The following is a 17,738-nucleotide window of genomic DNA, read 5'->3' as shown; positions in this document are numbered from 1 at the left end:
GCTCTTCAGATAAAGAATGTTGCTCCTTTTATGTGTTAAGATAAATGCAAGTAAATAATGATAAAAAATTAATTCATTAAGAATACGCTTAAAGAGGATCAGAAATGAAAAGTAAAACCTGAACGAGTTAAGTTAAATTAGACAGACAAAAGAGTAAGAAACTAGGGGGAAAATACCCTGCTTAGGGGATTTTGAGCTTGTTTGTTTGTTCATTTGTTGTAGGGTTTTTTGTTTTGGAGGTGGTTTGGGTTTTTTGTGTTTTGCTGGGGGTTTTTTTGTTTGTTTTTTTTTAAGGTAAAGAATGTAATCTGTTTTTTATTTGAAGAACAACAGGATTTTCAGAAGATCCTTTTTGGCTGACTTAGACACTCTAAGATATCAGAATGTGATTATTTTACTCTTCAAGTAACCTCTATGACAACAAACAGGAGGTTCCTAAGCACTTGCTACAGTGATGGTTTCACTTATTCAGCTCTCTACACCTGAAGAAACCTGCAGAATATAAGGTGCATCTAGTGCAGAGGATAGGCATTCTTTGCTCACAAAAATTATTGTGCGAAATTGTCACACACAGCTGAGCTGGTCTGCACTCTGTGGTCCAGCTCACAATGCTGAATTGCAGCTAAAAATGTTGAAACTCTACCTTGCCTTTGTGTCCTCCCTTTCCCTGTTATCCCAGCTAGCGCAGAGGCAGAGCAGAAGAGGCAGCGCATGGCTCAGCATTCCTCAATTTCAAAGCCACCAAAAATAAATCCATTGATAGCAGGCAGGCAGGGGCTGGCAGCTGGCGCTGCAGTGAGCATGGGCGCGGCAGAGCCTGCGGGCAACACGGAGGTGTGAGGCGGTGGGAGTGCTGCTTACGGGGGTACCCAGGCCCCGAAGGAAGACGACTCATAGCGTGGAGATTGGCACTGCATATTTGAAGTATGTAGTCAGTTTAGATTGTGTGGAATGTGGGACCCAAACTGGCTTCACTTAACCCAAAACACTGCATGCAAGATGCCTCTGCAAGCTCCGTTTCCATGGAAATGAACACAAGCATTAGCTTCCCTTGGAACCTGACTCTGTTGCACTGAGTTCAGTAAAACAGGTATTTTATCCCATTTCAGTCTGGGAGAAGATAAGGATTAGTTTGAAATCTGCACGTGGCATTATATGAGCATGATTTGATTATTCCTTCTGGGCTTTAGATTGGAACCTACTAGGCTGTATTATGTAGGTAGAACAATACCCATTTAAGCTAAGGCTGACTCACATACGTAACTCTGCCAAAACCTTATATATAAAACTTACACCAAAAAGAGGACAAAATAAATTTGAACGTATTTGCCCTAAATTAGGCTTTATTACTGACATGATTGTCCTTCCAAAAAAGTAGAATTGTTTTGATTTCAATAAGCAAAAGAGTTGTTTCAGTTACCCTACTGACTTTTTTAATTATTGAATCTCCTACAAAGAAACCCTCTTCTTTAGCATGTAATGAAATTATTAAATCATCTAAATCAAGTGAAAACCAAGCTTTTACTGTAATGATATTAAATAATAAAAGAAACTCTATCTCAAACATGAAGGAATGGTGGAATTTATATGGATTTGCTCTCAATATACATTACCAGCAACACTGCCTGACTGATTTCTCTCCAAGCTGTCAAAGAAATGGCAAATCTCCAAGGAATATTCTGGAAAGGAAGTTTTTAAATAAACCAAAAGAAGTTTCAAAGCTATTTTCAAAGCATGGTGGATCACTGAAGTTTGACAGAATGAGTGCAGTGTTCACTCAGTTTACATGTGGTAATCTTACTTAAAGTGGTCAGTAAAAGGGCTAAAAAAAAGCAGTAATATTCTCTCTTCATATCTGTAAGTGCTAAAGAAGCACAATATCTCTGGGAAGGGTCCATGGTTTATTAGTATGAATTGCAAACAGAAACTCAGCTGCAGAACCATTAGTTTTCTTCTTTCTATGAGAGAAATCTAGTAAGACTTCAGATCCCATGTCAGAATTACAGAACTTGGTTCACAGTTAATAAAACCAGAAAATTTGACCCCTTTGAGAGAAAACAATTAAAGTTGTATCTAATTTTAAATGTGTTTTTCCTTGTTTTGAGGTAAGGTCTTGATAGAATAGGTTGTACCTGGCCTATTATGCTGACATATGTTAGCATGACTCCTGGAGTTTAGGATATGTTTTTGTAGAAAATAAGGTGAGCACAAGCAAGGGTGCCTCTCCTGAAGTGCAGGAGTGATCTGGTGAATTCAGGAACACCCTCCCCTGCCACCAAATCCTGCAGCTGCAGAGCACGCCCATCATCCCACCCATGTTACCAGTATCTTACAGCCATGCCATCCTAGTAGCTGATTGCAACAGATATTGACAGAATTAATGTCTTTTTCCTTGTAAAGCTGGGAATATTTTCTCCCTAAGTCCAAATTTTCCAAGACTTTCTGTGTAACACCCATATCAGTAAAGTTTTCAGGTAAATATAGAGAGTCTTTGTGCCAAGGCATCATTCTTTCCCTTGAAAACCTAGAAATATACAATAAATCTAAAATCCTTAAAAATGCATCCTTCTGTCATTCTAAAGCGAATACATAGAAAAAAACCTATTTAAGAATTCAACATAAGAAACAAAATTCTTTCCAACACAAATGAGGTTATAAAAGTGTCTTAGTCTAACACAGCTAATTCTATTGGGACATAACCTGATCTCCTACCCTGCAACAATATACTGTTTATAACCTGTACTTTTAAATCAGTTCCTGATCAAATCCATCCCCAGTTCATTAAAAATTATTGTACCAGAGTAGCTAATAAAAGAACTAATTGGGACACAGGCCAACTTCTCCCAGCTTCATGATAGAGTTCTGACATTTTAGTACTTTTAATGAAGTGTATGTGCTGGTGTTACAGTGTTCAATAAATTGTGCAGTAAAGATATAGAATAAATTTCAGAATTCTTTCTTTGGGGAGGAGACAAGTTCAAATTTTGGTTTTGAAACAGATGGACAAAGACCTCTTAGAGTTCTGTTCTTGAACAAATGCACCAAATTTTGGAAGCTTCTCTCCTTCTCTTGGTTTCATAATCCTGCAAAATCTGCTTCTCAAGTTTTTAAAATTTCATTGCCTGTTACAGAAGCATAAAGCTGGAGGTTTTTTAGTTAATTTTATTTCTGTAGTGATATTGTGAGCAGAGATCTGAAAATGAGAATGAATTCTGCAAATACATTGCATTTCTATCTTGTTTCCAAGATCACTTCATATTTTCATTTCTTCACTCTTTAGTGTCCCAGCATGTTTGAGATACAGTTTATTTATCTTACAACACTTTCTGAAATCTTTGTTCCCATCATCATTTAGGTTGATAGAAGTTCTGCAGTGGACCTCTGCACAATCTGACCCAGTCTGGACTACAGATATGTGCAGAGAATGGGACAGATCACCTATGGAAAATGGGAGGAGCCTAAAATGACTAAGGACATCAAAATAGAGGTAGGGACTTTGCTCATGCCCTTTCTATCCAAACACAAAAACTTACTGCTTGACACACCAGTGGCCCTCCCAGCTGGAGGATAGGATGAGACTTTGGCTGGAAATTCACTTGGACCAACCCCTTCATAGAAAAGACAGGTGTGCACAATGACCTAGGGGCAGCTCATACCTTCACACTGTCTGCTTCACAAGTCAGAAGAAGAACCAGGTCTTTCTGTAACTCAGCAGGAAGGAAGCAGCAAACAGCTTAGGCCAAGGCAACACAAAGACTTGAAGGACATGCTACAAAGACTCCGGTCTGCCTAGAAAGTCTGCAGCGTGACTTTGCATATCCAGGTGGGATCCAAAGAGTTGCTCAATCTAGCTAATTTTCAGTACAGTTACAATCTGAAGGCCATTGTCATCTAATAAATATTTCCTGAATTCAATCAACTAAGAGATTTTAACCCATTTCCATTTTAATCCACTCATTTTGCCTGTAAAGCTATCACAGGTTTTCCTTTTTGTTTGACCTCCTCAGCTGAGTAGGTAGATACTGGGTAGATAATAAGTAACTTCCATTTCACCTTTAGGGACTGGGTCTCTGCCGGCCTCCTTGCCTCTGTAGTATACATTTCTTGTTTAGAATAAGTTGGAGGAATAATGTGAAAAATTGGTACTATGTCTGCATATATCTTTTTTATATTGCTAAGAAATCTTATTCCATGTCCAGCATTGCCTGTAGGATACTTTTTATAGGCATATAAGTCAACAAAAGGAAGTTCAGTGACATTTAAGACAGAGCTTGATATAGTTCATATATCAAAGTTTTAACAATTTTTTAGTGTTTCTATTCTGAACAAGGATAACTGATGGTAATTATTATATCAAAACTTGTAATGAAACAATTAACAAAAGAAACAAAAATAATGTATTTGAGACACATCTATCTGTTGACTGTTATGTGTCTGTTACCATGCTAGAAATCCTAGACAACAGCCACAAAATTTAGGTTAAGAAAGATGATAAAGCGATTAGAATCTGATCAGGCATCTATAAACAAGCAATGTATAAAAAGCTTTTTTCACTAAACCCTAATTACTTTGGGAGAAAATCCGTCTTTGCACACAGAAGGACAGATCATGTGCTAGCTCTAATTTATGCTGATCCTTATATATTGTACAGTAGGGATATGCCTTATCCCTTGACTGTCTCTACGTGACATGCAATTTTTCACAGTACTTCCCAGTGATTTTCAGAGTCCAGGAGCAATTCAGCATGGAGAATAATGAAAACCAGGACATGGTGAGTGATGCCTGCTCATGGCAATGCAATTATGTTATCTTCCAGCATTATGAAAAGAGATTGCATATTATCATGACTACAACCATAAGGTGGTAAATGATTCCCACCCTGTCTTTCACAATGTAGACATGTCTCCTTTCTAAAGTAATTTTAATCTTTTCTCTATCATCATTATTTATTCTGTATCAACATCTTAAGGAGATGAAGCAATGTAACTTCATTTACAACAGCTACCAGACTTATTCTATCAAATACAAAATGTTTCTTCATTATAACATTTATGGTTTTGACCTCTCTGAAGGCTCTGCAAAATCCTTGGGTGATGTTACTGGTACAGTAAGCATGGGTATTTTAGGTATATGTTCATATTTCAAGATTAGCACAGGATTTTTTTTTAATATGGCAGTTACTATAGTGACAGTGACAGTTTCAGAGAGGAAAGATGGTATTGTGATAAAGATATTGTGCTAAGATTCAGCTCAAATTTTCAGGAAGTCTTCAGAGAGAGTCACTTGTATCTTCTTATTTTCTAGTATTTTTTGATGTGGTTGTGCTTTGATGTACAAGTTGTTGACCTGTATTGCAGAAGGAAATCTGGCTGAGAGTTGTTCTTTCATTCAGTAGAATTCTTCTACATTTAAAAAATGTTTTTATTATGTATCAAAACAAAACCATATCTCTTGAAAACTATTTTGTATAAGTAAAATTAACCATCCCAGCAAAATATAATGCTGAAGGCCCATACTTTTTGCAGAAGGGGGACTTGGTTGCAGTCTGCCAACCTGTGCTAAAAAGCCTAGTACTGCTACAGTAGTGAGAAAGTTCTGTGGTTTACCCTGTTTTGAAATGGAGTTTAATTCTGGATTTGGAAAAAAACCCCTTACCTAAACTTTGTCTGACAATAAATTTGTCATCTTTTTTGATGAATTTCTAATGAATCAGTATTTTGCAGACATTTTTTCCCTAAAACATCTGTAGCCTAAAAAAACTATGCTGGCCAATTTACACTTATCTACATAAAAAACAAGAGAATTTATTTGTATTGATTTCTTGAATAAGTGTGTATAATGTTACAACTTATGAGGCTGAGCTCTAATTTAGGCTTGGTCAGAACATTCTTGTTTACATCTCGGCCTTTCATCCATAACTAGGAAGCTACAGAAAGTCTGTTCTCATAGTTGCAACCAACTGTTCTCACACTTGCCCAAGATGCAAAGATGAAGATCTGTAGTTCAAACCTCTCCAACACACACCTTGTAAGGGGGCTGCTATCTCACAATGAATTGTCAGTGCCCGTGATAATTATTGAAGTAGCCATGGTATAAGTGATGGCCCAGGTGGTCTATTCTTGCCTCTAAAGAGCCTTTGACAGCTTAAATTTACTGTACATATGGAATCATTCATGGCTGCTGGCATGAAATGCTCATGGCTAAAGCCCAGTGACAGCTGAGACAAGGTTCAGGCTGCTGATCTCTGCTACATTTCAGTAGTTGATTGCCAACTTAGAGCTGGTAATTAACTACATGAAGCATTGCTATCTGTGGCCTGCAAGTGTAAGCCATCAGTGGACACAGCCTAGCAGAGGATTGTAGGATGCTGATCACCAGCCTCAGCTAGGCAACATCAGAAGTCACTGGTTTTTCAATTGTCTCCTAAAAAAGATCAGCATCCAACTGAGTGAGCTGGCAGAGAAAATTTAAGACCAGATTTTTTCCCAGTTATAACTGAGAAACCTATTCCTAATATCTTCACTTCTTAACTACTTGTGAATACTCCTGAGGAAAGTCTACCAGCTCAGTTTACACCACTACAGTGTTCATTGACCTGTGAAACAATGTCCTGGAGGGACTGGAAAAAGCGACATAATCAATTACTGCATCTCAGGTAGCAATTCCAGAGAAACTTTCTAGGTTATCTCTGTACTGAGGTATTTAGGATGAAGCAGTATGTTCCAGAGTGTCATAATACCATGGTAAACTTCTGGTAATATCACTGTATTCAGAAACATCAGAATCTTCTATGAAGGGGGTGTTGGTCTTTGGTAATATGAATAACTTATTTTCCCTTTTGTCTTTTCTTTTTTTTTCACCTTGTGGCTTAGGTAATGTTGCCTCTAAGAGGAAAGAATTATAAACTCTCTCCCAATGCAGGATAAAGAAACTAGATTTCCTTATTGACACAGTGTTATGAGAGTGGTGTGATGACAATATTGTTATGCCTTATTTGGAGGTGATTTGGCTCATGTGGGTAGCATTGGCATTATTGCCATTTGGCATGGAGCTGAAAGGCCTAAAAAGCTGATTATATTGAATTGTTTGAAGGAAGGATTCAGGACACAGCCCTGGGAGAATTATAATCCTGCTCCAGTATGATGTAGCTTTAAATCCCACTGTTCCATTTCAGTTGCTTCTTCCCTATGCCTAAAAACCTTCTCTACCCTTCAGACCAAAGTGTACTTCTTGTTTTGAGTAAGGTAATAAGAGATTTGAAAAAAAAACATTGTTGTCACCTGAGCTTACTCCACAAATTAGCTTTTTGAAAAGCTATAGAATCAGAGCAAATCTCTGTTGGTTCTGCTGGCAGAGAGTAAAGCAAAAGGTATTTAGGTCTTGGGAACATAATTCTACCCGAGCTGGTTCTTCAGCTGGATCTGTAATGTTTAGTAAGATGGGTTCGATAGGTCACATTGCCTTGGATGAGTAGGTGCATAAGTGGAACCCTGTTCTGCCTGCAGGCTGTGAAATCCATCAGCAGAGGAAGACAGATGGTGGGAATGGTTAGATACTTTATGACAGAGTAACAACAATAACAATAATAATAGTGCTATAGTAAATAGGGTTACATCAAGGTGGTAAACAGTTCACTGGTGGGGTTCTGTAGGGCTCCATTTTAGGGCCAATGCCCTTCAGTATCTTTATACAAGACTTGGATGCAGGACTTGAAAGAATACTAAGTATGTTTGCTGATGACACTAAATTGGGAGGAGCTGTTGACTCCCTTGAAGGCAGAGAGGCCCTGCAGAAAGACTTTGATAGATTAGAGGCCTGGGAAACCACCAACTGTATGAAGTTTAGCAAAGGCAAGTGACAGATTCAGCACCTGGGACAGGGCAAAAAGAGACTAAAGAGCAGTGCCATGGAAAGGGACCTTGGCTTCCTGGTCAATGGCAAACTGAATATGAGTCAGCAGTGCCCTGGAAGCCAGGAGGGCCAATCGTGTCCTGGGGGGCATCAGACACAGCATTGCCAGCTGGTCAAGGGAGGGGATTGTCCCACTCTGCTCTGCACTGGGGTGGCCTAACCTTGGATATTGTGTGCAGTTTTGGGCACTGCAATATACGAAAGATATTAAGCTCTTAGAGGGTGTCCAAATGAGGGCAACAAAGATGGTGAAGGGCCTTGAGGGGAAGCCATATGAGGAGTAGCTGAAATCACTTGATCTCTTCAGCCTGGAGAAGAGGACACTGAGGGAGACCTCATTGCAGTTGCAACTTCCTCATGAGAGGAGAAGGGGCAGACACTGATTTCTTCTCTGTGGTGACCAGTGACAGGACCCAAGGGAAAGGCCTGAAGTTGTCTCAGGAGAGGTTTAGGACAGATACTAGGAAAAGGTTCTTCCCCCAGAGGGTAATTGAGCACTGGAACAGGCTCCCCAGGAAAGTGGTCATGGCACCAATGCTCCCAGAGCTCAAGACGTGTTTGAACTCTCTCAGACGCACACTGTGATTTTTGGGGTTGCCCTGTATAGGGCCAGGAGTCAGACTTCGATGATCTTAGAGGGTCCATTCCAATTCAGGATATTCTGTGATTCTATGATTCTGTGTTTCTAGCCTGTTATAAGGAGGAGATGAGGTTCACAGGTGGAAGAAAATGATAAACATTATTTATGGTTGTCATGGTGCAAGTCCAGCTGGAAATTAAGCAGCATGCAGCTGTTCATTCAAATCCCCTCTCTTTCCCCCACTCTAGTGGAATGGAGAGGATAATCAAGCTAAAACTTGTAGGTTGACATAAGAACAGTATAATAATTGAAAATAAAATAAAATACAGTCATAATGGTAAATGATGATAATAATGATAATAAAAAGGAATAAACTAGTGATGCACAGTGCAATTGCTCATCACCTGCTGACCAATGCCAGACCTCCCTTCCTGAACCCAGATTGGCCTTGCCCCCTTTGTGGTAACTCCACCCAGTTTATATACTGGGCGTGATGTTCTATGGTGTGGAATATCCCTTTGCTCAGTTCAGGTCACCTGTCCCAGTTATGCCCTGTCCCACTTTCTTTGTATACCTTCTCACTGGTAGAGCATGAGACTTCTGGGAGCAGGGATGGAATTGTGTCTTAACCACCAGGATAGAGACTTGAGCATGGTTAAGTCAGCACTTTTCTTATTTAGGCTGTTTTTATGCTTTCACATCTTGGATTCCTATCTGCAGAGTTGCCCAGCTTAAAAATGGAGGTGGAAATAACCCCACCACAACTGTCTCATTAAAGCCACCACCCACAGTCAGGAGGTAGATTGGAAGCTGTTTAGTTTGAGGAACCAAATATTTATCCTATCATGTTGGGTGAACGCTGCCTCCTATCCTATAATTTATTCCTAGTTTGGCACCTATTCCCCCAAGAGATCAGAGAAGAGTGTGGGGTTTCCTGTGGGTTAGTCCTTAGCATCTTTCTGCACAACATCCAGGATCACTCCATTGTGCAAAGTCCACAATGCCCTACAGTTAGGAGAAGGAACTTAAAATGACATTTGAGGTACCTCTTTGTTGCACTGGTGTGCTTGTCTTCTAATAATTTCAACATCTGAATTGGAAGGCTAGGCTTGGATTCATCTCACCCACATTAAACCATGTGGAAGATAAATGCTTGGTCCTGACTAATTGTTACAGCTCTCTCTATGTGCAATTATGGCATAAGGATACCTCCACTGATCAATTCTTCTCAGCTATCTCAGATACCTCTTTCAGTGTGCTCTGAATCTGCCTTTGCAGCTGCCTGTCTCTCTGCAGTGACTTCTTAGGGAGAGTGCATCATTATTTTTGACTGGGTTTCTACTTTAAATGGGTTAAGGTGAGATATTAATTTCTACAATACTAAATCAAAATCAGTTTTATTGTATTCCATGCATGAGCCACAGTGGATTGAATGCTAAAAATGTTATATTGACAGTGCACAGCTCCTATTTTTTTGAGGTGCTTTCAGTTAAAAATCTGCCAAAATTTATTCGATATAGATATTGGATAATAAAGTTCTGAGCCCTGCCAACACATTCATGTTCAAGTAAAATGGAAATTGAAAGGGAATGGAGAAAATGGTGGTCAAGGATCTACACGTTAGCACACACAGTAGAGACTCGCCCAAAGGGGAAAATTATGTGGTTGTACCTTTTGCAGTGTTTGAAGTTTAAAAGAGGTTATTTTACAACACTCTTCAGACATAACTATGCATCTATACATATGTAGGACACTGAAAGAATGTAATGATTTACTCAAGGGCAAAGTGACACTTCACTTGCATAAGCTGTTCACCCCTTAGGCAATGTGAGATTATACTGTCTTTTCCACAGAAGCCTTACTTGTGGCGTTTAACCAGATCTAATGCACTTGCTATTAGACAAACTGTGGGTGCTAAAGTACCATAAAGATGCAAGGAAGTCCTTAAAATGGAGAGATCTTATCATATTATAATAGTTGTATTTACTGCAGTTTAGCTCTTTGGATAATATATATTATTCTTGAGATAGTTTTCATAGCTGTAAATGATATGCAAAGGTACTTTAATGTTTTTAATATCTGAAGGGAAGAGGATCATGTACATAGTTGGTGTAGAAACTGTTGCTTTCAACTGTCTTTTTCATTATAAAGCAATGTTTTTAAGAATCCTGATGTTTTAGACTGGGAAGTTTATGTATTAAGGAGCTTGATTATCTCAGAATAGGAACTAATGGCATAAATCCTCTTCTGGTACCTGGAAGGCAAAAGTATTAATGAGGAACAGTTTGCAGTGGTGGCTGTGAGCCATATGAGTGCTGCTTGGTCATAGACCAGCTGTATGGTGATCTGCTTTCCAGTTTCAGCACTGTAGCCTCGGGGCTGCTCTTGCTTGTGCCAGTTTCCCAAATTCCCAGCACTGCTGCTGTGACTGCTGAGACACGTGGGATGCATGGGGGGCTGAAGGTATCCTCACCAGCAGAGTTCACATTCTGGAACCTTCCACCAAGTCTGTGCAGAGGAGCAAAGTCACTTATTGAATTAGACTGGCAAAAGTTGCTTAGATTTTACAGATTTTTCATTTTGCCACTAGAGGATTTTTAATGGATTTTTTGTAACATCATTGTGCCTTGCTTTTGTCTGCAGTGGGAGTGTACTAATTAATATTGATGACAGTGTTTTCATATGGCATTCCACTATGATGGGAAAGCTGGGATATAAATAGTTGTCAATCATTATTTGGGTGTCTTATAGATGAGATACATTAAAATTATTGCTGGGATGTAATTTTAAAAAATATAGAAATGGAATTGTTACTTTCCTTCTCTGAACTTTGTTGTTTGTTTTTTGGTTTTGTTTTTTTTTTTGTTTGTTTGTTTTTTATTAATGTGACAATCGTCAGTTAGTTTAGTTTCCTGCATTTTTGCAACAAGAGGTGAAATGACTGTTCTGACTTCAGAGAGGATGGGCACAGTAAAACCTTAATGCTCCTGGGCAGGTATCAGTGATGTTAGTGCAGGTCTTGGACCAGGGCTTATATGCAGATTATGCATAGATGGGAGATGCTTTATGCAGTGTAGAAGAATTTCTTTACTGATTTTGATAGAATCTATGAAGCAAGTTTGTATCAGAAGTGCCTGGGACATTCCTGCTTAAATGGCATTTTTTCAAATGAAAATATTTCAGAAATATGTATAAATTTTAAACAGAAGATACAGAAAGATTTTAGTGGTATAGTCAGCAAAGTATTGGTCCTGGGAAGTGGGAAGTGGCCAGTCAAGGCCTTTTAATTGCTTCAAGATTATCTGTGTTAAAGAACTTTCTCTCACTTGTACTTTAAAGAATCTCTGTCAAAGAGATTTAATTGTACTGTGTAGTGGAACTAAGCTGTGAAAAACAGATTCATCTTAGTTGAGTTTGTTTTGTTTAAAGTGAATGTAGGGTCAATGTATGAGAGTAATTTTAAGAGTCCTTCATGGTGTGATTCCAAAGATGCACACCTGTAAGTCAAAATCATATCTGCTTACATTGCAGTCTTAGTAAATATGCAAATCATATAGTCACATGTATTTCAGTTCATTTCCAGTGTGAGCAAAGAGCATGTTTCCAGATCAAATGCTTTTCCCTACAAATACACATAGAAAAGGATATTCAGTAAACTTCATAATCTTCAGAGCAGATTTTCTGTATATAAAATTATAAGAGGTTTTCCATTATTTAAGTGTAATATTTCATGACGCTATAGGCCTAGAAATTACAGCTTTAACCTTTTGAGTACAAGAAAGCAATGAAACCCACAGCCAATTGTCTGCCTAGGTCTCACAATAATGTGCTGAGAAGGCATAATGTATGTTGTTTTAAGGTATTTTATGGAGTACTGTTACAGATAAATAATGTAAATGTACAGGGAGAAGGATTCGAAAGTAGGTGCAGTAGCATTTCTAAAAATCCCCTTAAATATTGTGTTTTTCCAACCCCGTAATCTATGTGACATCTCTCAACATCATATGTTCTGCTGGGGGTGTGAGAATTTTGCGTACATAAGTTTTCTATCAGGTATTTAACTGATTCATGGTTTACCACCTACATGTAGATAACAATCAAAAATCCTGATGATATTACTTTTATGTGTCATCAGATAATTGTATATTGAATTGTGGTGTCCTTAATAACTTTTTAAAAAAGGATAACTATGATGTATAAATATACATGCATGTGTTTTCTCTCTTGTGTTAGTCTTTAAATTTGTTCACAAATGTCCTTGATAGTCACTGCATGAATATCTATCAGTAAAAGTTCTGCTCCAGATCACACAGAACACAATGTGGGAAACTTCCACAATGGAACTGAACAATTTGTATGAAGATTAATTCTCATGTCTAAATCTTGACAGTAGTCTTTTTAATCACTTTTCAAACAAAACTATCCACAAGATGAGAAAAAGGGTTGACAAACTTCCCTGGAAACAACATGGACAAGCATAGTTCACTATATAATTTCATTTTTAAAAACTAGATGTATAGATCACATCCATCTGAATCAATTATTCCTGTAAATAACTGTCTTTTCAACAAGAAACAGCTGTGTTTTTCCAATACTATTAAAATTTGAATTAATACTCAAAGAAACAATAAATGAAGGGAATAAGTGGATTATAGGCATTACTCATTCCAAATGACATAATTCCATCACAGGCTCCACACTAAGTATTTACAGTAAAATGATACTTCATTTTTAAACTGTGATTTCTGAACCCTTATTCTTATTTACTGTAAAATCTTCTCTATGGAATTAATAATCACTCTCATGAACAAAAGAAAGAAGCAAACCTCAAAATGAATAAAAAGTTTTTAGTTTAAAATGTGATTAATTAAATCTCAGCTTTGCCCTTCACAGATTTCTTTCATGAGGTGATGGCCAGTAGGGACCAGTATACTTGGTTGGTCTGACATCTGTCTGCAGACATTTGTTCAGAAGCTGGATTAAAGCACATTTTTTAGGAAGACACATAATAATTTCTCGAAGACCTAAGGTTGAGATGAATTTACAGGCTCCTGATAAGCTGATGCAATTTTCACCTACCAACACAGCTAGGAAATCATATGTCATTTTAGGGTTCAAAGCTGGTTTTTTCTCCCTTTATCTTCAGTCACAGCTACTGGATTGTTCCAATGCCTTTGCCTGCAGGACATTAGGTAAACAAAAACTTTGCACAAGGATCAGATCTTTAAAAAAATCCAGCAGTAGTCCTCAGTGTCCACATTGTAAATTGTGTCTTTCGTGACCTGAATTATTTGTGGGTCCCTTTGTACACTCCATTTTCCACACTGTTACTTAAATGGGACTGTTGTGAGTCAGAAACAGGACTCTAGTAAAGACCTTAGCACTGCTGTGTTCAGAGACAAAGTGCCTTACCAGCTTATTCTCATGTTACCCTTGGTGCATATGCAAGCATCTACCTAAACTCTTTGGCCAAAACATTGAAATGGGTTAGTGAAGAGCACTTGTGTTTTTCTGGTGAATACTTCAAAGGGCTCTAGCCTCTGAGAACAGCTGGTGTTCTTTGTACCCAAACACACTACACAGCACTTGCTTGAATTAAAGTATGTTTTGCTGGACTGTGTTCTCATCATTTACTGCCTCACCTATCTTGGCAACATCGTTATTCTACAGTTGAACTGTATGTCCTATGGGTCATTGATAAAAACATCCAATAACATTGGAACAAACTCTTCTGCAGGTTTCAGGAGGTTTCAGGAGACACTGTGGATGCTGGATCTAGGACTAAGTATGAGGTGAAACACAATAATATCTTAATTTAATTAATATTTTAATAGGCATTTCTGAGTGGAGATTAGCTTTTCACCTCTCCATTGCCTTCCACTGTACTGCGCTTTTGCTCCTGTCAGAATTTGTAGAAGTTTTTGAAACAATAAGAGAGACTCTTTAAAAGAATTGGTGGTTAAACTTCTCCAGAACATGAAAGAATCCCTATGTGGTCAAACACTGTGACCCAAACACAGTTGGATTTGGTTTGTCTGTGACAGCATAAAGAAGTATAAGAATCAGGCAAGATGCTTTAAGAAACCATTGTACACAATGCTGGAGAAAGAGGATGAAACTATAAGAGCAGCCAAAAACTCGAAGAACAGAGAATTCAGTTTGTTGGGAAGTTTATTAGCAGCTGCAGTGAGGGTGAGCAGAGCACAGAGACTGTGCCTTATAACAGTTAATAACTAGTTATCTCACAGTGCTATGGGAAAGTGAAAAAGATACAAAGAGTGTTGCAATTTTATGTACATGTTGCAGATCTTATCAGTAATCAGGCAAAATCATGAGGTGCAGACTGCAGAGTATTGCTGTGAGAAAGTGCACTGACTTACAAAGAGCCAGAGGAAATAGGTGCACTATGAATGGCCCAAAAAAAAAAAACCAACCAAAAAGAAGTCAGCAAGGATCAAACTTACTTTGAATGGAATGGTTGCTGGAGTACCTCTTCAGTCTGTTTTAGTAGCATGTGGTTTAGGCAATTCTTCATATGCACTGCATAGGCTAAACCCCTCCTCTCTTGCTAATACTTTGTGCTACACAGATTGAGCTAAGGACAGGATTTGAACATGATGATGTCCTTGAGGCAGGGATTTTGCAGCCAAAAATGCAGGAATTAACTTTTTCTCCCCTTTAATGTAGATTTACCACCAACACAGAAGCTGTGACGCATTTTCCTCCTCTACCTCTAATGACACAGATGCCTAAAGTTCTTAGCCTGAAAACCTGAATTTACCTCTGCTTCTCTCTCCATGTAGGATGAATGATTCATTTTGTTCCATGATGCTGTTTCCAACTGCAAAACTGTTACATAAAGGCATTCAGGCATTCTGCTTTTCATTCAGCTTTGGGAATTTCCTGTGCTTTGCCAGCAAGACCTAGGTAGGGTGAACTTCAGGATGATTTTGAGTAAGGTGCCAGCAATCCATGCAGAGCATATTTTTTTATATTTGTACTACTTTTCCATAATAGTGCATTTTCTGATATTTAACCATCATCCCACCTCAATATGTTCAACATATTCAATATGTTTAAGCTAAATACTGCTTCATCTTGTCTATGAAAGATCTCATTTCATGTTGACATGACATTTACTCAGTGCCAGTTCAAGAAGACTGTCCTTTTCAGGAAGGAACTCAGGAATCTCTTTAAATCATGAATATCCCACACTGGGAATAGGATACTACACAAAATAACTCAATTACTTCTTTCTTTTAATCGTGAAGTTCTTTGTCTTAATTATTCTCCTGGTTCTCATTAATATTTTTTTATTTCTACTCATGAGTTTTATGCTTGTGTATAGATCCAAAGGTACTTAAGAATGTATCCTCTGACTAGGCAGATCCCACACATGGGCAGCATCTGTTCAACACAATGAGTCTTCACAGAGAGGAGCGCTGACCTATATAGAGATGGGTGATGGAGAGATGAGGTCTTGTCTTGCTCTCTGTCCCATGTTTCCTTTCTTCCTGATAAACTAGGACAATTCTTTACTCACAATACAATGACTAACCATTCCTAACAAGGTGATTTCCAGTAGGTAAAACCTTCCAGTTTACTAACATAATTTTAATTTGGAAAACTGATAATTATTATATGTTAAGATGGTATACCTTAGGCTTTCTACTATTACTTCTGAAACAGGAGGAAAAAAAAGCCAGGAGTAATGGAACACCATTAAATTTAGTTTGGAAAATGTTATTAGTATGCTTCAGATAATCTAAGGCAGCTATTTTGGTGCACTGTAAGCTGTTATTGAAACAGATTAAATGCAATCATGACAGTATTCTAGACATCATTCTATTCTCTGTCAGTGTGTTATTAAATAGCATCATATATATGATAAATGTGTTCTTTAAGCATTTAAATGCTTTGTTTAGTTTGGGGAGGAGGGGGAATGCAGCAAAACAGCACTATTGGGCCATATTTTTAGCTGCTGCAAATTAACATAGCTCCACTGGGAGTAGTGCCAGGAATTTAAAATTATTGTTGAACTTCACAGTAGAATCAGCTACTGTGGTACTTCAGTTATATGGAGGGCTGGGATGTAGGAAACATTTGAAAGAAAGCACAATATATTATCTGTGGATAAGCATTGCTTCAGTGCCAGGTGAGCTGAATAAAACATTTCCAGCTGCAAAATATTGAATGTCTGTAATATGTTTCAGTACTGGCATTATAAATGTCCTATAAAGGAAAAACTGGTGCATGCAAAACCTATGCTTTTCTAATACAGTAGAATTCCCTGCATGCAGACTATGAAGTAATGGCTAAAATCCCTGTTCTTTATAATCAGCATGGGGATTCACATATTCTCTAGTGAAATCCCTACTAAATAAGCCATATGGTCATTAAACTTTGGTTTGAAGCAAGAGAAAACACATTATTATGATTCAAATATCAGATAAGAGGCATAAGATGAAACAGCTAATAATTTTATTTTTTAAACAGCAAAATGAGATACAAAAGCTGTGATGTAAAATTACATAATATTAGGAAAAAGCACAGTTTGGAGCCATAGTACTTTTAAATGCTAAGAAGTAAAATGCAATATATGTTTAAAGAAAGGTACTTAACCATTCACATAGTGAGGCTGAACATTAAATTAACTGTATAAACACTGAAAAAAGCATTTGGCACCGTGGAGGACATGTCATTGTAGTCACTGCAATCCAGTGTGAGGTCCTAAGAATATAGATGCAACAGAACAGAAAACACAACTGAATAAATCTAATATTGTGTAAATCAATCTTTCCTGGAATGTTATATTCTGTTCTGCTCAGCTCGCCTTAGAAGAGCGATAAACAGGAAGAAGAAGGGTTCAAAACTGGGTCAGTGACACCACAAACACTGGTGGAACTCATCACTACCAGTCATCCATTAAAATCAAGGAAAAAAAAAAGAAAGAAAAGGATTAATCTTATGGTGAATGCATGATGAAAACCTCCACAGGTATGACAAATAAGGCACTATCACATCTTTAATAGTAAGGAATTAGTAGGGCCAAGAAGGGTTCTCAACGATTATAAGTCATTTCCCCCAGCTGATATCAGTTCACTGGCTACCTCACCAGTTGGCTGGACAAGCCCCATCTATGTAAACTAGAAACAGGATTCAGTTCGTGGTGACAGAAACAGGTTAGGGGGCAACTGTAATGTTATGCCAACAGATCAAAGCTGAGCATCTTGTTAGTGTGTGAGGG

General features: G+C 38.0%; 1 protein-coding gene across 1 annotated transcript in view; it reads left to right on the top strand.

The window, feature by feature from the left end:
• Nucleotides 1–4,691: 4,691 nt before the first annotated feature.
• Nucleotides 4,692–17,738, top strand: part of CTTNBP2 (cortactin binding protein 2) — a 132,027-nt gene continuing 118,980 nt past the window's right edge. The window contains exon 1 of the mRNA XM_071552462.1: nucleotides 4,692–4,771. The gene's annotated coding sequence lies outside the window, so the exon portion shown is untranslated. The remainder of the gene's footprint in view (nucleotides 4,772–17,738) is intronic.

This window comes from Pithys albifrons, chromosome 3 (genome assembly GCF_047495875.1).
Source record: "Pithys albifrons albifrons isolate INPA30051 chromosome 3, PitAlb_v1, whole genome shotgun sequence".
Taxonomy (NCBI): domain Eukaryota; kingdom Metazoa; phylum Chordata; class Aves; order Passeriformes; family Thamnophilidae; genus Pithys; species Pithys albifrons.
This window is presented reverse-complemented; position numbering and strand designations above follow the sequence as displayed.